The sequence below is a fragment of the Eublepharis macularius genome, chromosome 11 (genome assembly GCF_028583425.1).
Source record: "Eublepharis macularius isolate TG4126 chromosome 11, MPM_Emac_v1.0, whole genome shotgun sequence".
Lineage (NCBI taxonomy): Eukaryota > Metazoa > Chordata > Lepidosauria > Squamata > Eublepharidae > Eublepharis > Eublepharis macularius.
Window position 1 is genome coordinate 91,505,296 of NC_072800.1, and position 26,381 is coordinate 91,531,676.

Consider the following 26,381-nt stretch of genomic DNA (forward strand, 5'->3'; position numbering starts at 1 on the left):
TTTTCACCTATGGTGAAGGGAGGTAAATAGCAACTTGTGGTTAGACATGAGGAAGATGAATGGTTGTGGTTGCTGGCATTTCTTTTTGATTTCACATATTATCTTTGTCAGTTTTGTGGCTGTTAAGGATACATCTGTTACTTTGGATTCTCGGACATCATATTTACTCCATTTATGACATTAGAATGCCATTCGTGCACAACTTACCATGATTCCACACACGTTGGATAATGCACTTTCAATGCACTTTAGCAATCGTTTAGAAGTGGATTTTTTGTTTCACACACGAAAAATTCAGTTCCAAATGGTCTCTAAAGAGGATTGGAAGTGCATTATCCAACGTGTGCAGAATCAAAGTTAGATGATACATAAGTAACATTGTTATCAAAGGGAAAGTTTGTTCCAGAGAAATAGAGAAAAGTTGAAAATAAGGACTCACAAATTCTTTTTTCAGTTGAAATGAAGATAATGAAAATCAAGCAAGGCTGCAAAATTCACTTGCATCCCTACTGTGGGGTGCTGTTGATATAGAACAGAGGTTCCCAATATTTTTGAGCTTGCACGCACCTTTGGAATTCTGCCACAGGAGGTGGGGCCAACCAGAAAATATCCGATTATGCATAACTCGAATAGTAACTCATCAGTATTTCAGTATTTCAGTATTTCAGGCTGGGCGCGGTGGCGCGCGTCTGTAATCCCAGCCTGAACACGGGAGGCTGAGGCCGGCGGATCGCTTGAGGTCGGGAGTTCGGAACCGCAGTTGTGTAACGTCAGTGGACGTCCTTTGCTGTGTCTGTGAGTATTTCAGGCAGAAACTCTGCCTTTTAAAAAGAAGCATGTCATTTAAAAATATTATCTTGCATACACTTAGCTTACCTTTAGTCACACAATGAAAATCTTTGTGCTGTTGCGGCGGTTGGTACCAAAACTATTTTTATTTATTTATGTCATTTATAGTCTGCCTTTCTCACTGAGACTCAGGGCCAAGCTACACATGACGAATGACACTTGAACAGCAAGTGTATTTCTCCCTGTTCACTTGCCCTCCACTCAATCCACTTGCCGTTCAAGTGTCATTCGTCACTTGTAGCTTGGCCCTCAAGGCCGATTACACAGTGTGAGATTAGTACAGTCAGTATCAAGGACATTCCCATACAGTGTCAAGGACATTTCCATTAACAATGTCATAGGGTAAATAGATGCAAGTTTACAAAGACATCGCATTAGCAAGAACCCAATACAGAGTTGAGGAAATGCTGAAACAGAACAGAAGCAATTCTAAGACTGACATTAGATAACATGAAGCACAGGCAGTATATAGGAGTACATATTCAAAGCAACAGATAGTATGCAAGGCAACATAGTGGTGAAGTCTATGGTCCCTAACTCATCAATGGAGCATCTGAGATCCCCTCCCTACAATACCACCCTCCTATCTGAGTAAAAAGCCTTTTTGGATCATTTGGTTTTGCATCATTTGTGAAAAGCCAGGCGAGTGGGGGCTCTCCTGACCTCCTCAGGTAGACCATTCCACAGGGTAGGGGCCACTGCAGAGAAAATTAAAAGCCCTGCTGGGCAAAAGCTCCATCTGGTGGGTGCCAGGAAAGGAGTCTGTGGGTGCCACGTTGGGGACCCCTGATATAAGACATTCAAGCTTCAGTCTGGAATATCTCAGTTCAAGATGCAGTTTCTCCATTAGTCCATTCAGAGAGAGGAAAATGATTGGCTTGCTCTCACTGATGTCATTGCATAAGAAAACCTGATTGGCTGCATGCTTACAATGTGATCTTTGACGGACTGGAATCTCATCTCTGAAGGAGAAAAGAAGGTGCTTTAACAGATGGATTTTAAGAAGTAATTTGCCTGTGTTGTCGTAAAAACACACACAAAGATCGACTATTTGAGGGCTCTTTTCTCCCCTTTAAAGACCCTTTTTTGTCCAGAACAAAAATGTTCACAAGCAAAAACTCAGTGTAGCCATAATGATATGCTTTTATTTGGGATTAATATATTTAAATACATGTCTTCTTATATATTTTTAAATCTTTTAGTTGCCTTGGTGACCCTGATGAGGGCAGAAAGGTGGGGTAAATTTTTTGAAAAGAAATAATTACGTAATTAATATCACAATGGAACAGACACACTGCTTCACCAAGAAAATTTCTCCTGAAAATGATTGAGAGAGATTCACTTTCTGGGATGTCCTTTCCGTTCATCTTCAGGTCCGTCTACCAGGTGACTTGGGCTTTCAGAGATCCAAACAGGGTGGAAAGGTTTATCCTGGCTCTAATGCTAAATGGATCTTCCATGTTCAGAAGCAGTGTCTCTCTCTCTCTATGAATCCTCCGTGCAAGAGACAAAACTTCAAGGGAGGGCTGTTACTTTAATGGGTAGTGCTTGCGGGCTTTCTAGTGGTCCCTGGCTGGCCACCGTTGGAAAGGATGTTGGCCTTTGATACGATCTGCTAGGGCCCCTCTTATATACATGTAATGAATTATGAATAATGAGAGAAAGAGAATGTACACAAAAGAAAATAAGAACGCCAACACGAAAGCAGTTCGGGGTTAAAGTCTGACTCGCATGGGGGATGAAAAAAATGGAACGGATATTAATTTTTAATGTGGTGGAGGTGACAAAGAAATGTGTTCTCGGCCCTGGAGAATGTGCGGGTGCCTACAACAGAGCATGTTTCTTTGTGCACACTTCAGCTGTCTGAGCTGCGGTTGGTACGGCGAAGTTTGCTCAGACCCTGTGGAAATTCAGGTTGCGGCTGCATTCGGCCTGTAAAGAAAAGGCAGGTTTGTGGGTGGGATTTTGAGTGAGATTCTCCTTATCCCACCCAAGTAGAATCCCAGTCCCCCAAAGCCATCCGACACTGTGCCTGGCACCATCTAGGATGCTCGGCGCTTTCTAAGATGGCCTCTTCCACACAGAGGACATTCTAGGGAGCAAATTGAATGTTATGCCCCCCCAAAATGATATTCTACGGGGCAACATGCATGCTCCCACAATGGATCATGACTTGGTGTGGTTTTCCACTCAACAGCTCAAGGCGGCCTTAGGAGAGTCCCTATTCTCCCAGGATTATCTCTCCATTAGCTACTGTACAAAGACAATGCCAGCCTACCTTACAGGGATCTTGTAGAGGCACAGGCAGAGTCATTCTATGCCCCTGGGCAAAAGTCCAGGATGGGATCTCAGAATCACTGTCCCCGCCGCCACTTCTCACCATGGCCAAGCAAGTGGAATAGGTCAGAGCTGTGGCCACTGCCAGAAGCCAGCTACCCAAGCACTGTATAAGCAGTGGCAGTGGTGGAGCCTGCTCTTTTTCTTCCCCTTCCCCATCTGGGGAAGGCTGGGCATTGTGCGGTTGGGCCCCTTCATCTTTGCCTCCTCGAAGGGGAGGTGAAATTGACAGAGCCTTCAGGGAGGCAAAGATGAAATTAACAAACCCTCTGAGGAGCGATCTCTGCCGGCTCTGTCTTTTTAAACTACCCTTCCTGGTTAACATGGCGTCTTCCTACACTTGAGCGTCCCAGTGTAAGATGTCTTGTGTAGAGAGACAGCCCATATTGAGGGAATGACAGAAAGGACTTTGCAGTCTTGTAATTCACCATTGTGAGGAATGCTGCAAACACCAACACAAATGCAATCGATATTTGAACTTGCCATAACTGAACTGCTCATTTGCACATAACTTGAGCCTCTGCCCCCAACATCTCATCGTTTGGGGCTGAAGTCCAAATTTAAAGTCCATGTCAAGCAGCTCTGAACCTCTTCCAAGGTCACCTCCACATCCCTGAGAACTCTCTTTTGTTAGTAAAAACCACTTTTAGCAGCAAGAACATGATGGGTGGGGTGTAATTCCCCCTACAATTCACATGGGATAGTGAAAGTACGTGCACGCCAGTGGCATGGAGGGCAATCTCAACTCCCCTCTGTCTGGAGATCAGGGGGCGGGGCCACCGGCCCTGTGACCATTTTCAAGAGGTGCCGGAACTCCGTTCCACTGCGTTCCAGCTGAAAAAAAGCCCTGCTTCTATCATTTCTCTCCACTGCTAACATTTGCCTGATTCCAGGAGCTGGACAGAGAGAATAACATGTTTGTGTGGTGTATGTCAGGCTGTGTAAGGAGGACAGGAAAGCTTGGGTGCAGAAGGTCAGGGCTCCATATGATTGATTTAATCAATATGCCCCATGTTCAGGCTGGTGTCCTTGCCAATCATAGTTCTCCAAGCCCTGGAGGGACCGATAAAGGGCACGGTGGAATGGAGTGTGGTTGTTGGGGCCCTTGCCCAACAGCAGCCTCTCTTTACGGCCACACACGACTTTTGAAAACCAGGCCAAAAATGAAGGGGAAGGAGTCTTTGCTTAGCTCCTGGAAGGAGACATAGGGGGACTAATTGGCCATGGTGATTTGCTGCACACAAACGGCCTTGCATGGCCAGGGCAGCCGTTCGCTACCTGGGGTGCCACCGCCATGTGGAGGCGTGCAGTCGAAGCTCAGCATGAAGCACGGTGAAGAGCGCTGCTCTTCACAAAGGACAACTAGAAATGGCAGTGTTGTTTTAAGCTGGACAAGTTACCTCACCTCGTGACTGCAGGGGGGGGGGCACAAGAGGAAGGCAGGAAGAATCCCCCTTCTCAACTTTCCCCAGCTTGCTGGTTAGCAGCAGCACTGGAATATATATATATCTAAAGTCTCTCTGGAGACTTTAGATTAGCAGTTAAATAGACACCCTGTTTTCCTTTCCAACTTGCTTCATTCCAAGTGAGGACAACAACCCCCCCCCCCCCCCAGATAACTAGGCTCTTTTGAGATTTGGTTTCTCTGACCGTTAATAAAAAGAAGCCCCACGTTAAAGGCAGAGGCTGTTTGGCGGCCTCGTCCTCGTTTTGAAGCCGTCAGTTCAAAGTTGCGGTCCTGACGTGCCAACAGTCGCGTGACATCTTTCTGTTATGGCCAAGCAAAACATCACAAGAGTCAACACGAGTGTCTTGAGTTCTCCAGAAGTCCTCTTCAGACTGGAGAAGAGACCCCAAACGGTGGGAAGAGAGGAAGAGAAAAATAATTCTTTCACAGCTCGTCAGAACAGCCCAGATTCTGCGATTTGTAATATGCTTCATGTGGAAAGCAAGACGCGTTGAGGCCTTAATTACACATGGTAAGGCTGCCAACTCCAGGTTGGAAAATTCCTGGAGATTTGGGGGTGCAGGGTTTGCGGTGGGGGGAGACCTTATAGGGGTATAATTCCAGAGAGTCCAATGTCCAAAGCTGCCGTTTTTTTCTGTCGAACCGATCTCTGTCACCTGGAGATCAGTTTTAACAAATGTGGCCCTGCAAGGACTTATGAGGGACGTCTCATTTCCCCCTTCCCTATCATGTAAGGCCAGTTTGGAGAGCCAGTTTGGTGTAGTGGTTAAGAACACGGGACTCTAATCTGGAGAGCCGGGTTTGATTCCCCACTCCTCCACTTGAAGCCAGCTGGGTGACCTTGGGCCAGTCACGGCTCTCTCAGAGCTCTCTCAGCCCCACCCACCTCACAGGGTGTTTGTTGTGGGGATAATAATAGCATACTTTGTAAACCGCTCTGAGTGGGTGTTAAGTTGTCCTGAAGGGCAGTATGGAAATCAAATGTTGTTGTTGTTGTTGTTGTTATTGTCCTCTTTCTCTTCCCTGCCCCCACAGCCCCCTTTTTCTTGCTTCCTTCTCTCCGGCCCACTCACCTATGCCTGCCCTCCCCATCTCCATCTTTCTCACTGCCCTCTCAGCAGCTTCTCCTGTGTGGCCCAGTTGCATCATGGGGAACCTGTAAGGATTTGCGGGAGTACGTCACTTTCCCTTGTATCCCCGTCCCACACTATTTCCTTTCCCCATTTTCCTTTCAGCTTCCATAGGCTCACCTGCCCCTATCCTTCTCTCCTTCCCACTTACTAAACAACTTGCCTTTTATATGCCCCCATATTTATTACTGGACCTGATTTATATACTGCCTTTCTCCACAAACAGGGAGCCAAATCAGCTTACATCATTCTCCTTGCCTTCATATTATCCTCACAAGCACCCTGCGAGGTAGGTTCGGCTGAGAGTGTGAATAGATCAAAGTCACCTAGTGAGCTTCCACAGCAGAGTGGTGATTCGAACCTGGGTCTCCCAGAGCCTACCTTGAACTCTAACCACTACACTACACTGGCAGCAAGCAGCTGGTGTGTAGGAAGATCTGCCTTGTCCATTCATGACTCCATTCTCTAGACTTAAGTATCTACAAATCAAGACCATTTGGCTATTAATATACAAGATTCTGGGAGTTCTTCAGGCCCCACCTGGAGATTGACAATCCGAATCCTATTGCAATATATATATATATTGGATGTTTTATGCATCAAATTAATAGTGAGTCATGCAAATCTTGTGGTATCAAGCCCCCTGGTGGTTTCTTCTGGGCCTGGCCCCCATGAGTCCTCCCTAGGTTTCCCATCCCCCACCTGCCAGCCCTTATTCTGGTCACCTGGCTGGTGGGGGAGGGAAGCAGGGGGTGCAGAGGATCGAATGCATGTGCCCCCTCCCCGCAGAGGAATCCGTGTGTGCACTGACTGAAAACTGCCCCTTTAGAGGCAATTTTCACTTTGAGCACTCATACGCACATTGCAGCTCCCTCCTTCATCCCACTGGAAAATGAGTGGGATGGGATGAAGGAAGGAGCTGCGGCACATGCGTGTACACTCGGAAATGAAAACTGCTTCCAAAGGGGCAGCTTCCCATCAACGTATACTAGAGTTGCCAGGGGCGGGGCCACCTGACATGCGACCTCTTTGGGAAACTGCTGGAACTGCGTACCTGTGCATCCCCCCTCGAAATGAGCCCTGGATGTATTGCAGCAGAACTCCTGCTGAAATGGGTTTCACCGAGAAATGATGCCACAGTAGCAGAGATGCTGTTTTTTCCTTCCCACTGCTACATTGGTGGGAGTTTTTCTCAACCCGACATATCACACATGGCTGTTTTGGGGCCTCAGTTTTAGCCTCAAAACAGCCATGTGTGACACATCAGGTTGAGAAGAACTGGTCCACAGTTATACGGGAAGAGCTGCTCTGTCAAATTAAAGTTGGCAAACCAGTGTTCCCAATGCCATCCTTTTGCGAAATGCTAGGTTGTTTTTTTTACAGCTAGGGGGAAATTCCGCAGACTCACAGCGTTCTGCTTGAAGGTCTGGAATGGATCCAAACTTGAAAATTCCACGTAAGGCAAGAAGCACAAGAATGTTGATGCAAAATCACGCCCTCCCCCTCCGCTCTCCCTATTTCCCCGCCAAGATTTGCCGTGGCCAAGTTTCATCCAGATCGAATTAATTGCAGTGCCCGAAGTTGGACTTCCGCCTACCGGTTATATCTTTAAGTTCTTCCTTTGGAAGCTGTAATAAGCCAGAGACTTTTACTGATGTGATACGACTGATCCCTCTCTAATGAGGAAGCGGTGCAGCGAAGATGAAAGTCCAGAGCCCCACTGGTTACCGTTATGAACTAATCAACTAAGCTCAAAGACCTCTCCCCCCACCTCCAATTTCCCAGTGAGGATTTGGACCAACTCAGTCCTTTGGAGTTTTTGATCATACATGTTGCCAGAAACTTGTTATTAAGGGTTTCACAGAACAAAGCACTTCCCCCTGCCCGCCCCAAGTAACACCCCAGCAGAATTCCCACCTGCCGACTCATTCGTAATTATATTACAGTCTGGGCCATTATTAGAAAAGCACTGCATGACAACAGTGCGGAAGAAGAAGGAGGTTCTGGAAATCATTTACCATATGCCATCCATGTTTAGAAGAATAAGAACCATATGTTTTGTATAATTTAAGCTTCTAGTCCTCATAGGCTTAGAACAAAAGGCTTCCTGAGAATATGACGGCAAGTGTGCTAGAATGGGGTCCCCAACCTTGTTGAGCCTGCAGGCACATTTGGAATTTTGAGACGGGATAGTGACTGTCACCCCAAAATGGCTGCCACAGGAGGTGGGGCCAAACCCAAAATGGCTGCCACAGGAGGCAGAGATGAATAGAATATCTCACACCTCCTGCAAAGGTGTGAAGGGGAAATGGAAGCACGCACTGACTAAAGAAAACCTAGGTGATAACCCAGTCCTTCTGATCCTCTAATGGAAACTCTTTAATTTGAATGAGGGAATGAGGGAATCCAATAAGGGTGGAGCCTTACAATGGCTCCACCCACTTTCTGAAAAGCTAGGTGGATACCAAGGGAAATACTGGCACCCACAAATACCATATTGGGAAACTGATATATATATATATATATATATATATATATATATATATATATATATATATTATTTTATTGATTCAAAAAAGAATACATACATATACACATAGACATCACATCGGGGATATCAATCACAACTTCGTAAGTAATCAACGGCGATGCTAACAACAAACTATGTATTATACTCATTTTCCATCTCTACAGTTCCTTCTTCTTTATATCTTGTTTTCCTTATCCAAAACCTAATTTCCCTGTAAGTCTACCCTGCTTATTTCCTGTAAGTATTCTCTCCTATCTTCATATCCTATACTTAATTTCTTGTTCCATAATTGGATTTAACCCATCTATGAAAGGGTGACCATCTTTTCTGCAGATCGCCCCTACTTTATTCTTTTATCAAGTCTGTTAAGACATCAATTTCTGCTGCTTCTAAGATTTTTCCTATCGCTTCTCCTTTCAATGGTATCTCTAGCTTCTTCCAATACCTCGCATATATTATTCTTGCCGCCATAATTACATGAATCATCAAAAACCCCTTTTCCTTCTCTACCCCCTCTGACATAATATTCAATAAGAACAATTCTGGTTTGAAAGGTATGGCCGTGCCTAATACTTCTTGAAGTAATTGGGAAACCGATATTACAGGGTCATTATATTTAAGGTTTAATTTTTGCTAGAGTTAAGCAGGCCTTACTGCTGGTGTATTCATGGCAGAGACATAATTTGAATGGGGAGCTTTCAGACTCGTACTCTTAGCTGCAGATTCTCCAAAGAAAAATAGCAGTTGCTGCACAGTCCATACTTATGTGCGTGACTTATGGCAACCCCATATGGTTTTCAAGGCCAGAGACATTCCAAGGTGGTTTGCCATTGCCTGCCTCTGCATAATAACCTTGGATTTCCTTGGTGATTTCCTGTCCCAATACTAGTCAGGGCAGACTCTACTTAGCTTTCAAGATCTAATCAGTTTGGGGTAGCCTGGGCCATCCAGGTCAGGGTTACAACCAATTACCGGACCATTTTCATTAAGGGGAAAAGTCATTTCAGGTGATGTTTTCATATGAAAAATAGGTTGCAAACTGACTGCAATAATGTTTCTTATATGCATGTGGTGCTAAGAGAGACAGCATGATGTAGTAGTTAAGTGTCATACATACTAGGATCTGGGAGAACCAGGTTTAAATCCATGCTTTGCCTTGGATACTCAATGGCTAATCTCCAGGCAGGCCCTGTCTCTCGGCCTAAGCTACCTCACAAGGTTGTTGTTGTGAGGATGGTGGAGGAGGGGAGAATGAAGTTTTAAGTTGATTTGGGTCTCCATCAGGGAGATAAGCTGGGTAGAATAAACAAACCAACAAACCAACCAAGTGCTAAGAAGGGTAAAATGGTGACAGCGAACTCATTGGTTCACCCAGACGGTGACATCTTGGAGAGGCTGCAGTATGTTGATTTTCCACTAGATGTCTCTGTTTTCTGCATGGACTTCCACTGTATGGAAATGTGGTTTGGGGTAACTGAGGAAAATCAAGATAACAACAACAACATTTGATTTACATACAACTTAACGCCCACTCAGAGCACTTTACAAACAACAATCACCCTGTGAGGTGGGTGGGGCTGAGAGAGCTCCTAGAAGCTGTGACTGACCCAAGGTCACCCAGCTGGCTTCGAGCAGAGGAGTAGGGAATCAAACCTGGTTCTCCAGATTCGAGTCCTGCTGCTCTTAAGTGACTGACCCAAGGTCACCCAGCTGGCTTCAAGTGGAGGAGTGAGGAATCTAACCCGGTTCTCCAGATCAGAGTCCTGCCACTCTTAAGTGACTGACCCAAGGTTGCCTAGCTGGCTTCAAGTGGAGGAGTGGGGAATCAAACCTGGTTCTCTAGATTAGAGTCCCGCACTCTTAACCACTACACCAAACTGTCTCTCCTTTCTTGGTCATATCCAGCACTTCACCAAACTGGCTCTCCTTTCTCGGTCATATCCGGCAACTGTTTCCCTAGCTATATCCATGACAAGGGGTTCATGAAAACCCTATGGCCCCACCATGAATAGTTAACTCTTACTTATTTGTTTAAAAAATGCAATTCTTTTCTCACTCGAAAAGTAAAACTTTTAAGATTTAGAAACAGGCCTCCAATTTTAAACTACCCTTCCTGGCTAACATCGTATCTCCCTACACTTGAGCGTCCCGTGTAAGATGTCTTGTGTAGAGAGACTCTTAGTCCATAGCACCCTCTGATCCCCCGAGGAACCCGACATACGGAGTGAAGAACACAGATCTAAAATTACTTTGGTATCACAGTTGCGTCAACTCATTCAGACATGAACTGGTGGTCAAATGAGACGTCCAAACCAGTCCACAGTTACCAGCATTCACCCCCAAGTGTTACTTGAGACAAGAAGTTAAATATTTTAAGATGTTTTATCGGTTTTAAAGGTATTGTATTTTATATTATTGTATTAATTGGAATCCGCCCTGAGCCTGCTGATGTGGGGAGGGCGGAATACAAATAGAATAAAATAAACAAACAAACAAACATTTGCTGCCTCTCCTCTGTGGATCATCTGGCTATAGTTAGCTTGGGATTTCTTTGCATATTTTGACTGGATGTTAGCAATAATTTCAATTTTTACTCTGTCCCCTCCTCCCTGCTTTCTTGGCGCGGGATAGAGGATGGACTTCTGGAGGTGGCTAAGCTCTTTATGGGTCTGCCTTGCCCACGTCATACCTTCCTCCAGCTGGGCAGCCTTGGGACATTCCGATGGCTCGCACACCAAAATCCATTTTCTCCCCATTCTATAATTCTGTCATTTATCATCACCCCATTCTTTCCGTCTCAAGCACCAACCTGGGAATTGCATAACTTCTGTGCAAAACTCAGATAAAAAAAAAATCACCCCAGAACAGAATCTTTTCTTTCTTTTTGTTTAAAGGAGGCCAACAAACCCAATGCTGAAACGTGGACAATGAAACGATGATATGTTTGTGTCGGGACCACGAAGACAATTCTAATGTTTCATTTTTATGGCCTTTGAACATGAACGCCTTGGAAGCGGGAAGATGAAATATAGGGGGGGAAATCAAGTGTTATGCACAGAACCAGGTTTGAATATATATCGCAACTTCCCAGGAGTGCAGGAAAAAGGCACAGAAAGCAATACTGGGCTCAGAGTTCCCTTTCCTATGTACCAAAATTTCTAACCCTCATGAATGTGAAGATAAGCAATGTTTGCTGAAATCTCAGAAGCCACAGAGTTCCAGTGCTCAGAAGACAGGGCTACACTGTTCTTCTCCTTTCCCCATAAGATGTAAAATCAGGTATTCAATCTGATCACTACCCTGTAGTTTTCTCTCTTCCAAGCCCACTGGTGGTGGAGAGTGCCCTTAAGTCATAGCTAACTTATGGCCACCCCTGGTGGGTTTTCATGGCAACAGAGGAGGCTTGCCATCACCTGCCTCTGCAACCCTGGTCTTCATCACAGGTCTCCCATCCGATTTCTAACCATGGCCGACACTGCTTAGCTTCTGAGATCTGACAAGATCAGGCTCACTTGGGCTATCCAGGTCAGGGCTCCAAGCCCACTACTGAAACTTTGGGGGGTGGGGGGTGATTCAGTACTCTTCTACAAAGAACAATTCTTTGCACATAGCAACCTGGCATTTCAGCGGGATACTTACACTGGGACAGTTTACCCTGAGGCTCTAGTTTTCTATGTGTGGGGAGTCTTTTTTATCGGGGAAGCAGTCCATCATGGGGCCCTTACAAGCAGTCTAAATTGGTCCATGCCTGCAGCTGAGCAAACACAAAAGATTCTGCCGAGCTTAGAAATGAAGCTGAAGTTCATGTGCCTGTATTTACACATGCATTTCCCCCTGTTGAACTACCTTTTTCCTTCCTCTACCCCAGGAGAGACAGCATGCGCCAGCGGCCTTCTCCCTTGCCTTCCTGTTTGGCCCTCACAGGTCCCCGCTTTCATAGGGTTGCTCTTTCTCAGCTTCCTGGATTTTCCATCCTATTTCAGCTAGGGTTGCCAACATCCAGGTGGTGGCTGGAGATCCCCCGGGAATCACAAATGATTTACAGGCCACAGAGATATTTTATTTTATTTATTTTATTTATGTTATTTATATTCCGCCTTTCTCACTGAGACTCAAGGCGGATTATATAGTGTGAGATTAGTACAATCCGTGACAAGGACAAGGGCAGGCATTTCCACACAGTGTCAAGAACATTTCCATAAACAATGTCATGAGGTAAAAGAATATAAGTTTACAAAGATATAGCATTAGCAAGGATCCAGTATGGGGTTGAGGAATTGCTGAAACAGAACATAAACAATTCTAGGACTTACATTGAACAACTTAAAGCACAGGTAGGATATAGGAGTATATATTTAAAGCAACAGATAATATGTAAGGCAACCTAATGGTGAAGTCTATGGTTCCTAACTCGTTAGCGAAACATCTGGGATCCCTTTCCTACAATACCACCCTCTTAGCTGAGAAAAAAGGCCTTTTTGAATATTTCAGTTTTGCATTGTTTGTGGAAAGCCAGGACGGTGGGGGTTCACCTGACCTCCTCAGGTAGGCCGTTCCACAGGGTGGGGGTCACCACAGAGAAAGCCCGTGTATGGGCTGCTATGGATCCATTCTCCTGGAGAAAATGGTTGCTTTGGAGGGTACACTCTGTGGCATTATACCCCTCTGAGGTCCCTCCCCCTCCCCCAAATCTTTCCCTCTTCAGGCTCCACCCCCAAATCTCGAGGAATTTTCCTACCTGGAACTAGGAACCCTAATCTCAGCCCTAGGTAGGGTGTTTGGTCTGCCCTCTGCCGGGCTCACCCCTGCTTCTCCGGTGGCTCCTTCAGTGGCCTGCAGCCTGTGCTTGTCCTACCTGGGCTCCCAAAGGCCTCCCACCGGCCTGGCTGATGCTGAGCCACCTGAGTTGCTGCAAGGAGGTGAGTCTGCTGCTTGGCCAGGGGTTGCCGCTTGGGGCTTGACAAGGGCATGGGCAACTACTGTGTTGATGGGGAAGGTGGCCGGGGGCTTCGATAGGGTCACCAGGTCCAGACCGGGAAATTCCTGGAGATTTGGGGGGCAGAGCTGAGAGAGGGTGGGGTTTGGGGAGGGGCCTCAGAATGGTATAATGCCATAGAGTCCACCCTCCAAAGCAGCCATTTTCTCCAGGTGAACTCATCTCTGTCCCCTGGAGATCAGTTGTAATTCTGGGAGATCTCCAGCCCCTACCTGGAGGCTGGCAACCCTAGGCTTCGAGGAGGCTCCTGCAGCTGAGGGGCCAAGGGAGGAAGCAGAATGGGCCCTGGGAAGGGGCCTGCTGCTGTAGTCCTGGTAAGAATCCCATTCCCCTGTTGGGGGCAGGGGTCCCCGCTCCTACCTTTTCCTGGCCAGCAGGAGGAAAGGTGAGGAACAGGCCTCCTGGGTTCACTTTTGGGGTCACCACAATGATGTCACTGATGTCGTTGCACTGCCCTGAAAGTGCTCCTATGTCTCGCAGCAGGCCGATTTGGACCCCAAGCAGACCCAATTCAGCCTGTTTGGGGCCCAAATCAGCCTGCAGTGAAGTGCACACAAACTCTCCAGCCTTGCACGATGTCACTTCCAGGAAGTGACATCGTTGTGCTGGTGCAGGGCTCCACGTGTGCGAGAAAACTCCCAAAGCCCCAAGAAGGTAAGCTCTGTGTCCCTCCCAGGGGACCTGGTAAGCTAAGTCTTGGTGGATGGTGGAGGAAAAGAGGATGATGCTGTTGGACAGAAGGGCTGGCCACAGAGTATTTGGATGGGAGCCCACCAAAGAAGAATGGTGATCCTACAGGGAGGAATGCAATGGCAAGCCACCTCTGTTTGTGTCTTGCTGGAACGCTCCATCAAGAGATTGCCGTGAGTTGATCGCAACTCAATGGCATGTTTTTCTTTTTCCTTTTACATTTAACAGTGCAGTGGAAACTGGATTTTTAGGCTGTTTGTTTAGGCCATGGGTGGCCAAACTGTGGCTTGGGAGCCACATGTGGCTCTTCTAGACATATTGTGTGGCTCCCAGAGGTCTCTGAGTATTGCCGTGGCCACACATTTTAGTTCAGTTTAGTTTATTTCCCTCTCTTCCCTTCCCTCCCTTCCCTTCTTTCTTTCCATGTCTTTCCCTCCTTCCCTTCTTCCTTCTTTCTTTCCAAGTCTTTCCCTCCTTTTCCCTTTTTCCCTTCCTTCTTTCTTTCCATGTCTTTCATATTTTCAATAAAAATGTTGGGGTTGCCAAGTCTGACTCAGAAAATACCTGGGGACTTTGGAGGTCAAGCCTAGCAAGGATGTGACATCACTTTTGTGATGTCACTTCCAAGTCAAAGGTCAGGTGATGGTTCTTCCCAAGCTCCACTCCTTTTTTTTATTTTCAGAACAAAGAGGGGTACAAAAGAAGAAGGGGGAACAACAGGGTCAGAGGAACATTAAGATTTTGCACTACAAGATTTGTTATAATAAAATACAGAGTACACAGAACATACCTTAATCATCAATATTATATCTACTGTTCCAACTCCTGTGTGTCTTCACAAACTAAATATGATCTTTTTCCTACCCAATATTCAATTTTAGATCAAGTAAAGGTCAAAAGAAGTGGTCTCCCTGTACATTGTAACTGCTATATCTTAGTATGGTCTAATGCTTCTATACAGATCGTTTCTATCTAACGTGATGTCACTTTCCTGTGATGTCACTTTCAGGACACTCCCCCACCCAAACCCGCTTCTTCATCTGAAGTCACTTCAATGCATCATGTCTTGCGGCTCTCGAACATCTGATGTTTATTCTATGTGGCTCTTACATTAAGCAAGTTTGGCCACCCCTGGTTTAGGCCATTGAAACAAAATGTGATTGTTTCAGTTGTGATAGGACCTTTAAGTTTGTTTAATCCTTGTAAACCACCTGAAGGGCTTTCCAACATGGAAGGACTGGAATGAAAAAGTGATAAATAAACATCTGGATGTATAACCTCTCTAGGCCTCTGGAAAAGCCACATGAAATATCCAAGTCTAGGACTGCAAGCGAAAGCAGAGAGGCCATGTGGCTGCCCATAGATGGCTTTGGAAGTGATGCCAGGAAGGCTGCGCCTGACGTAGCCATTTGTGGCTTGTGCGGTTGGGAGAAGCATGCTTCATCTTCTTTTTCTCAGCTTACTCATCAGCTGAGCTGGGGATTTTTATCTTTTATCTGCATCTTTGTTTTGATTTATAGGCGAGCTGCAACCAATTTGAGAACATCACGTGTCCATGCAACGTCTTCCCAGCTTGAATTCCGCAGCGTTGTTTCAAATGCAAATCTTTTGAATGATGCCTGCTGGATTCTACCAGTCTCAGTTACATGGAGAATCACCAGATTTCCGAGGTACGAGCTTTTGAAAGTCAAAGTTCCCTTGGTCAGAGCTTTGACTCTCGAAAGCTCATACCTTGGAAAACTAGTTGGTCTTTAAGGTGCTATTGAACCTGGATCTTACTTTTCGGCTGCAGACCAACACAGCTACCCACCTGAAACTATAGAGAATCACGTTTGCATTCTCTTCTTTGTATTAAAAAAAATAAAATAAAACCCACTGTTCCTGCAGGCACACACAAAAAGCTGTTATGGGGAAGTAGTGGTAGTATCACCTTCTCTCTGACATTCTTGTCTCCTCTGCAATTAAATATATTATAAATATTGTTGGCGGTTGCATAAGTTTGCAGAGTTACAGAGATTGATAATAGCGCAATGGAAATAAGTAGATAGACTTCTGTGATTCTAGCGCTATAAAAATACTTTACTACATAATAGGGTAAAAAGGGTACATTTGGTAGGAAATACAACAAACAGTTTCTGACTACATCTTGATAGTCTCAACTAGGTACTAGAGAGAGAAAAGCTTAGACTGCATGGTCTAGTGAAGTAGTAGTAGCGGAGTGTAGTAGCAGACTGAACAAAGAGCAATAAAACCTTAGTATTTGTTGCTAGCTAATTGCCCCCCAATAAACTGGCTCATCCAATAGACAATCCTAGATTCTCTCATTAAGACCAAAGACTCCCACTTTCTCTGGCGGGAACTTCTCTCGAAGCCTAAGTGGTCCTATGCTAACTAGCTATCTGACTAAACAAACAGAACAACAATTTAACTCTTTCATGACTGAGTGTAGGAAACTTGCAAAAAGTCCAAAAAATATGTACGTTTAGATGATAACAATTTGACATAAAACCAATAAAAAATATTTTCTTAATTGCCCCTCCAGTATCTTAGCTGCATGTACTCTAACCACTTTGGCATTTCTTCCTCATTCGCAATCTTCATAACCGGTTCATTAAGTGATGGCACCTTTGATAGATTCCAGTCATTTCCACACTACTCACCTTCATCCGGAACGCTGTGGAATGTTGCAAAAAACAACAACCGTGGAAGATAGCGTCTTCTTGCACGAGTTTTGTGTGACATCGCACAAAACTCATGCGAGAAGACGCTATCTTCCACATTTTTTTTTGCGACGTTCCACAGTGTTCCGGATGAAGGTGAGTAGTGTGGAAACGACCACCATTTAGTCATTAAAAGAATGTTCCTCAAGATATCCAAGAAGAACTACCAATGTTTTAAAAAGTACGGAGTAACACGATGAACCGAATTGTATAAAAACACGTGTGGTCCCTCACCCAAAGATACAATTTTGGGACGGTATCACCACATATGCATCCAATTCACATTATACCCTCAGCAGCTATCTGACCCGTTTCCACATATATAAATAATCTTGTTGTGATTTTCTTTAATATTTATACACGGAGTTAAAACAGTTCTTCTCGTACAAACGAACTGCCACACCAAGTGAGAGATTGTAATATTGAGCAGTGTTTCACGGAAATTAATTCCAGAAGCTCTGTCACGTATAAAGGATGTGCTGTGTGCAAAAGGTGAAGAAGAAGAAGAAGAAGAAGAAGAAGAAGAAGAAGAAGAAGAAGAAGAAGAAGAAGAAGAATCTCTGTTGACAAATTGGTCTCCAGCTGAACATCTGAAAATGCAATCAGGTAACCAGCTAGTTACCAAGGGCCAGGCAGTAGCTCACTTCTGCCCGAGCCCCTGGAGACCTGTACCAGTGCGAGTAGACAATACTGATCTTGACGGTTTGGTGATCTAATTCAGTATAAGGCATCTTTGTGAGTGTGTATGTAATGCTGCATTGTGCTTTCTCCAGCCTTCCATGTACCACCAGGCAACTTCCCAATGACCAGGTGTCAAAGTCCAGCTGGTTTTGAATGATTTGCCTGGTTAAAAATTAAATTGGGGAACAGTAATCTTTTCTTGTCAAATGACAGCAAATGCAAAATCCTCTTCCCTTCTGCTTCCTGAGTTGTGCATAAATCAGTATATTTTCCCTACCAATTTCCCCTGAATGTCTTTCAACTGAGACCAAACTTGGACAAAGTCAGCCCCCAAAGTGGTTGGATTGGAAGGTCAAAGGTGGTAAAACACACACTGATTTATGTCCTTAAGTTACAGGGAGATGCTAAAATAATGTGCCTTTTTAAGGGGAAGCTTTTGGATTTAAGCCAACCACAGTTAGAACGTGGGTTGGATTACATACATTTATGTCCCATTGAGTTCCGTGTGACACAGAGATGCTTTGGAGGTTTAAATCAAGTAGAGACAAGCAAAATCACATTTTTCTAAAGCTGAATTATAGGCTACACATCACGCAGAAAGCAGTCTGGCTCGGTCTAATTAGAACTCAGAACTCTCAGGTGCTCGTCGTGAAAGACAAGGCATCAAAACTCTTGGGAGATTTGTCTGTCCCTTTCTGGCATCTCCTTCTGCCATCAGCTGAAGACATTTTCATTTTGTCTGGCATTCCCTCAGCGATCTCTTTTTCCTGCCCTATGTTTTAATTTTCCTGTGTTTTGCACTTGTGTTTCAATGATGATTTTCATGGTTTTTATGATGTGTTTTTATAAAGTGTGTGAGCCACGCTGGTGGCCTTGATGGGGCAAAAAGATAGGGTACAAGTTTTGTAAATAAATAAGTAATAAATAAATAATAAATAAATAAAGGCATGTTGGAAAGATTCTGAACCTTGACACTCCTTTCACTAGCCCACCTGTTATTTTATTATTGTTGTTGTTTTTGTTGTTATTTGAATTATCCAAAAAACTAATCAGAGGTCACATGTTATTATTGATTGGCCTTGCTAAGCTGATACAGGTTTCCGTCAGAGACCTAAGTATCAAGCTCTGTATGCTCTGTATTCTTGGTGTTTGGGGGAGCAATCAGTGGGAGGGCTTCTAGTGTCCCTTCCCCACTGGCAGACCTCCTGAGGGCACCTGGTTTTTGGCCACTGTGTGACACAGAGTGTTGGAGTGGATGGGCCATTGGCCTGGTCCAACATGGCTTCTCTTATGTTCTTAACCAGATATCAGCGTAATATGTACGCTGTTCCAAGTAGCACCACCTTTTGCAGTTCTGTAGGTGTTATGTCAGAAAGCTGCAGTTTTTCCATATGAATTGCAAAATTTTTGAGATGGTTCCAAGTGCCCCGATGACAATGGGGACTACTGTTGCATTCTTCTTCCACAGTCAGGTGGTTTCTATTGCCAGATCTCTATATTTAATCATTTTTCCTTGTTCTTTTTCTTTGACTCTGGCATCCCCAGGAATTGCAAGGTCAATTATCCAGACTTTTCGATTTTCCATGACTGTTATGTCTGGTGTATTATGTTGAAGGTGCCGATCAGTTTGAATTCTGAAATCCCACGAGATCTTGACTTGTTCATTTTCTAGCACCTTTTCCACCTGTATTCAGCCTTTGTTTCTGTCGTTTTTAATATGTTCTCTGTTTTCACAGCCTGAAGTAATTTTTCTGTACTTCTACTGATGTAATCATTCAGGCGTCTCTTTTCTTCTTCCACTACCTGATGTACTTGTAACAGTCCTCTTCCACCAGTTTTTCGTGGTAAATATAGCCTGTCAACATCACTTTTTGGGTGTAAACAGTGATGCATGTTCATTAGTTTTCGCGCTTTTTGATCCAATTTTTCTAAATTCCTTTGTGTCCAGTCTATTATTCCTGCTGGATATCTGATCACTGGAATTGCCCATGTATTTATGGCCTTGATTGTATTTCCACCATTTAATTTTGACTTCAGAATTTTTCGTAGTCTCTTGATCTATTCTTTCTGAGTCAGTTCTTTTACTTTCACATGCAGGATGTCATCTAATTCTAATATTCCAAGATATTTTCATTGTTTGATAATGATTTCATAATGTCGCCATTTTCAAGTTCTATTCTGTCAATATTTTTTACTTTCTCCGCTGCATGGAGAGTACTGCACATTTGTCTAAGCCAAATTTCATTTGAATATCATCACTGTACATTTTCACTGTGTTAAGCAATGATTCAAGTTCAGTGGGACTCTTTGCATACAATTTCAAATCATCCATTTACAGGAGATGGTTTATTTTCCCAGTCTGATCAGAAATATAATAACCCATTTTTGTTTTCTCTAGGACCATTGTCAAGGGGATTAATGAGATGTTGAATACTAAAGGCGACAAGGAGTCCCCTTGAAATATATCTCTTTTGATACAAACTTCCCCAATTTCTTCACCATAGGCCATTCACATGGTTTTCCATTTTCACATATTTTCCTTAAGGAACAGCTTGATGTTTTTACTAATTCCAAAAATTTCCAGGCAGGTAATAATCCAGCTATGTGGCAGTGAATCAAATGCTTTTTTGTAGTCAATCCATGCCATATTCAAATTCGTCTTTCTACTTCTTGAATTTTTCAGTACCATTTTGTCTGTTAGCAGTTGATCTTTAGTGCCTCTTGACTTCTTAAAACTACCTTTCTGTTCAATGGGGTACATATTGTTTTGCATTAAATAATCATATCCTTGTGAAAAGTTTGAATGTTGTTGGAAGGCATGTGATTGGGTGGTAATTGACAGGCTCATTGTCTTTATCTTCATCCTTCACAATCAGAAACATGTGGCCTTTTGTGAGCCATTCTTCACCGGTAGAATTTTGAAGCATTTCATGGAATTGCACTGCCATATGTTGATGAAAACTTGTTAAACAATGAATCTTGTTTAACATCATTATCATTATCATTATCATTATCATTATCATTATCATTATCATTATCATTATCATTATCATTATCATTATCATTATTTTGCAGGGAAGAGATAACTGAGATATGCCTAGGGAAGGAAGCCTCGCTGGCTGGTCTGTCCCCTTATGTCGGTATCCTTACTCTTTCCTAAGAGTAATGAAAGTGGAGAAATTAGACGTGTGTGCTCCTCCAGCTTCACTTGCCTGATTTTGGGAAGCCATCAGGACTTGAAAGAAATTGTGATGGGCTGATGTTCCCGTGATAAGTTTAACATGAAACTCAAGGCCAAAACAGTTGAGATGCTAGGAATTCTCTGAATAGAACCCCTAGTTGTCTTTTTTCTTTAAACAGCAGATGTGTAGAGCTTGGAACAGAACCACAGTGTGGGAGAAGGAGTTTGGGCTTTGCCCCTGAGACAAACCACCAGCAGAAGACAGCACCAATGCCCCCTGGACAACAACAGGTTGTCAAAATGTAAACACAGGTGACTGGGCCCTGTGGTGCAGAGTGGTAAGCGGCAGTACTGCAGTACTACTCACGACCTGAGTTCGATCCTGGTGGAAGCCGGGTTCAGGTAGCCGGCTCAAGGTTGACTCAGCCTTCCATCCTTCCGAGGTCGGTAAAATGAGTACCCAGTTTCCTGGGGGGAAAGTGTAGATGACTGGGGAAGGCAATGGCAAACCACCCCGTAAAAAGTCTGCCAAGAAAACGTCGTGATGTGATGTCCCTCCATGGGTCAGTAATGACTCTGTGCTTGCACAGGGGACTACCCATCACTCTACATGTTACTTCTTTTACGAGTTCTCCACGGAACCAACCTGTGCTCCTCGCAGACACACATCACCTCGGGGATTGGCTTCTATTTTAAAAAATGCCTGTGCCAATGGGCTCAGAAAGCTACCACCAAGGGTAAGAAAGATGCTGCCTTTCTCCCAAAAGTTCCCCCCCTCATGCAAAAACATTGCAGAAGGGGGACAGTTCCCCATTTCTGCTACTCCACATGGAGGTATTTTGTGCATGTGTGAGTGCAAAACGTCTCCTTCCCTGCACTGTTTTTGAATGGGGAGCTCTCCTTCCTCTGGTGGCAGCTTTCTGAGCCCGTGTGCACTCTCCAGAAGCCAATCCCCAAGCTGACGTGTGCCTGCGTAGCGGGTTGGCTCTGTGGAGAACTCGTAAAAGAAGTAACGTGTAGTGTGACTGTACCTTCACCTTTAAACATAGGTGAGCCAAAAATAGGGTTGCCAATATCCAGATGGGGCCTGGAAATCTCCTGGAATTACAACTAATGTCCGGACTACCGAGCTCAGTTCCCCTGGAGAAAATGGCTGCTTTGGACCTTATGGCATTATACCCTGCTGAGATCCCTCCCCCAGAAACCCTGCCCCCCCAACTCCACTCCCAAAATCTAAAGGAATTTTAGAGCTGGCAACCGTAGCTGGAAGTGATGGGCAGCTGATGACACCAGAAACAGGAAGGACCAACCCCTGCCTGAAAACGCTCCACAGGGATGAAGCAGGGGTGGTAGGAGAAGGAAGGCAGAGGGAGGTAATCTCGCAGATAGATCTGCGCTTTCCAGAAATCAGAGAAAGCCAGCACGCCAGAGCAAGGGACCGAGTTGTTCAGCCATATAGCTCATTGCCAGGATCTTAGCACTGTTCCTTCTTCCATAAAGGCTAGAAGTTATTTGAGACCTGTATATTAAACAACCAGACTGGCAACCAGGGGGAGGAAAGGCAACTAGGGTCCCGCTCAAGGGTGCTTGGAAGGAATATGATGAATTCGGAAAAGTCTCCCATCTTTGACAAAGACCTGAAACGGGACTCTGAATAAGAACCGGTCCACCCGTTAGATGGCTCTGCCTTTTCCGAATTCATCATATTCCTTCCAAGCACTTTCGAGAGGGACTCCTTTGGACTGAATGGACTTGATATATCTACGAATGATGCCAATTCATTTGTGTAAATAAGTACTTAGTGAGTTCTTGTCGCTTTGGCACATAGCACTTTAAAAGGATATTGCAATACTACTATTATATTGGCACTGGATATTCTCCATAGGAATTTTGTATTGCTAATTGCACTAGCACTTTATACAGCCTTGGGTGTTATTTATGCGTGTCTAACTATAAGAAGAAACTTATAAAGGATTGTATGAAGTATGAATAAATGAGATATTACGTTTGATGCTTACTGATCATTGTCTTAGTTTTCACGACTATTTGCTTACAATTGTACTTTCATCGTGATACTCTCTGGTTGGTTGCCTTTTCCAGAACTAGCATACTTCAGGGAAACATATAAGCTGGGCAGCAACATTTCCCGTCGCTTTTCACTGGCACCTAATACGCCAGAGGTATACTGCTTGTGAACATGGAAGTTCCGTGAAGCTTTCCAAGCCCACCGCCTTTGAGAGATCTGTCCTCCAGGAATTGTTGAGGCAGCCTGCAATTGATTGGTGAGCTAAGTGAAGCACTTCCTCTCCGGCTGTTGCCTCTGGGCTTTTGTGCACACATTGTTCATTTATAGCAGAGCTTGCACAGGGTTTGTATCCCTGGCGGATTCTGCCTTTTGCTCAATGTAGTCTCTGCTGCAGGCGATCAGAAGAGAGAGCAAAAAAGGAACGGAGACCATAGCACTGAGTTTTCCGGCAGGTTGTATTCAAAAGGTCAGCGGAGGGTCTAATTCATTTCCTTGTTACATAACCCTGTTGACTGATTTAATGACGTCTGGCTATAATAGTAAAGGATTTATGTCCATAAACATTCTGACACGAGCATAGCTCTCGATTCCGTTCCTGGGGATTTCCCGGTGTGCTTTTCCAGCAACTGTCTTGTTAATTTCCTCATTGAATGGCCTGAAAACACACACAAACACACACCTCTGAGCCATGAACACACAAAGATGTCAGGAAAAATTAATACGAGCAGGGGGGGAAATGAGGCTTTTCTCTGCAGCGTTAGAACCACAGAAGTGGAAGAGAGCTGGAGGCAGAAAATCCAGAATTCCCCCTCCCCACCTACGGCAGGGCAAGTTCCTCCATGCGTGATGCATGTCTGGGAATGAGAGTTGGAAGCTTTAAGCAGTTTAATTGGGAGAGCAATTAAGGCAAATTTTAATTTATTCATGTAATTTTTCTTTTTAAATCACCTGGTAGCCCAGGTTTGCAAAACTGTTCAGGAAAGTAAAGAAAAACAATTAAAACAATAATCAAATCAATGATGCCCCAAGCCAAATAACAATGATAAAGTCACTAGACTATCATGAAGCATCAAAGAATCATAGAATCGTAGGGCTGGAAGGGACCTCCAGGGTCATCTAGTCCAACCCCCTGCACAATGCAGGAAATTCACTATCTTCCCTTCCCCAGACACCCCCAGTGCCCCCTGCTCCATGCCTAGAAGATGGTTAAACACCTCCAGGATACCTAGCCAAACTGGCCTGGGGAAAATTGCTTCCTGACCCCAAAGAGGCTATTGGCCCTACCCTGGGCATGTAAGAAGGGGCCACAAGAACTAAGCACTGAATGTAACCCTTCCTGCCCTCCCTCTCATGATCTGCCCAGGTTCACAGAATCAGCATTGCTGTCAGATGGCCATCTAGCCTCTGATTGAAAACCTCCAAAGAAGGAGAGCCCACCACCTCCCGAGGAAGCCTGTTCCACTGAGGGAGCGCTCTAATTGTCAGGAAGTTCTTCCTAATGTTTAGTTGAAAACTCTTTTGCTTTAATTTCAACCCATTGGTTCTGGTCTGACCTGCTGGGGCAATGGAAAACAACTCTGTGCCATCCTCTATATGACAGCCCTTCAAGTACGTGGAGACGGTTAAGTGCAATTATTATAAAAGCTGCTATAGCATAGTGGTTGAATGGTTGGACTGTGAAGCAGCACTCTGCTAGTTTGGCTCCCAGTACTGCCATGAACTCTGCAGGCAGCCTTGGGTCAGCCTCTCCTCTCAGCTCCAGCTCTCTAGCTGTATTGTGGGGACCATAATAACACTGACTGTATTTATTGGTCTGAGTGGGGCACTAATCTGTCCAGAAGGGTGGTATATAAGTGCTGTCTAGAAGAATGATATATATCACTGTAGATAGTGGTTAAGTGGTTGGGTTGTGAATCAGCACTTTGCTGGTTCGAATCCCACCACTGCCATAAGCTCAGCAGGTGGCCTTGGATCAGCCACTCCTCTCAGCCCCAGCTCCCCAGCTGTATTTTGGGGACAATAATAACACTGATTGTGTTTACTAGTCTGAGTGGGACTCTAATCTGTCCAGAAGGGTGGTATATAACTGCTGTTGTTATTATTATATAGAGCTGCTGTAGCATAGTGCTTAAGTGGTTGGGTTGTGAAGTAGCTCTCTGTTGGTTCGACTCCCTCACCTGCCATGAGCTCAGCAGGTGACCTTGGGTCAGCCACTCCTCTCAGCCCAGCTCACCAGCTGTATTGTGGGGATAACAATAAGACTGACTTTGTTCACCGCTCTTAGTGTGGCACTAATCTATCCAGAAGGATAGTATATAAGCATACTATCGTTCTCGTTCTCGTTCTCGTTCTCGTTCTCGTTCTCGTTCTCGTTCTCGTTCTCGTTCTCGTTCTCGTTCTCGTTCTCGTTCTCGTTCTCGTTCTCGTTACTGCTTCTACTGTTAACTGAAGTTGTGAGTAGGGTTTTCCCCCCTCGTTTTCTGGAATGTATGGGATGTTTGTTGAAAAGAGGGAAAGGGCCACCTGGCCTGGACGTTGTTCTAGGCAAAGCACAGTTGATCCTGCTTTCTGTCCTTGGGGAGGGTGACATCAATTGAACTGTGCATTCTGCAGAACGTGACATGCTTGCAATCAGAAGGCAATCCTGAAATGTGAATCTCAATTAGAGTTTTGCAGAAGCCACGCGCTTAGGAATTTTGTAGGTATGAATGGAATGCCCTCTTTCCTCCCCATCAGGGCTGGCCTGCCAGAGGTGGAGGGATGCTTTCCTTCTGCATCTCCCCACCTGCCCCTGGCACCCTGTTGGGATTTAGCAAGTGTTTTCATTTCAGTCATGAAAGAGTTAAACTGTTTTAGTTAGTAAACTTATTTGCATGTAACCACTTAAGCTTCGAGTAAGGATTCCCGCCAGAGAAAGGGGAGTCCCTAGTCTTAATGAAGTAGAATTAGGATTCTCTATTGGGCACCCTGTTTATTGGGGGGGGGAATTGAGTGAAGATATATACTGAAGTTTTATTGCTCTTTGTTCACTGAGTGCTGCCAGTCTTGAGTTTACCTTCTACTAGCAAAGATGTAGTTACCTAGCTATTTCATATTTTCTACCAATGGAACCCTATTTTTATCCTTTATGTAGTAAAGTAATTTTACAGAGCTAAACTGGAGTGTGTCTGTTCTCATTAAATCCAATGAGCAATTTCTGCTAAACCCTGCTAATTTAAGTATTAAGTATTTCTCTCCCTACACACTCAGGTCTGCTCCAGTGGGCAGCCTCGGATAGCCTGCTGTTTTCCTCCCTCTTTCCACTGGGATAGGCCTGCAGGAGTTGGCTCCAGCCCTCTTTCTCTCAGAGGCTGCTCTGGGGCGAAGTGCGAGGGAATCTTTCTCGTGTTGTCTCGCCTGCAGGGGCAAAGCAGGGCAGGCACTGCCTTATTATGGCTCCTCACCTCCAGTCACCACCACATGACTTGGTATGAGTCACCTTGTCACATCCTCTATGGAGTGCATGTGTGGGGGGAAGGACAGGCAGCTGTTCACCATGGTGAGGAAAGGAGAACTGGCAGGGCCTTGTCATTATGCCCAATATGAATCTTAGGTTCCCGGTGGGGGCAGGGGATCACCCACTCCCACCCTTTGTCCCCCCACCACTCACCTGGCCAGCAGTGAGGAAAGGTGGGGAAACAGGCCTCTCGCTAGAGTTCCCAGGTGCCTGCTGGTGGCGGGAAAACTCCCGGGGATTTGCCCCCGTGTTCGGCGATCACCCAGCAATCAGTGGG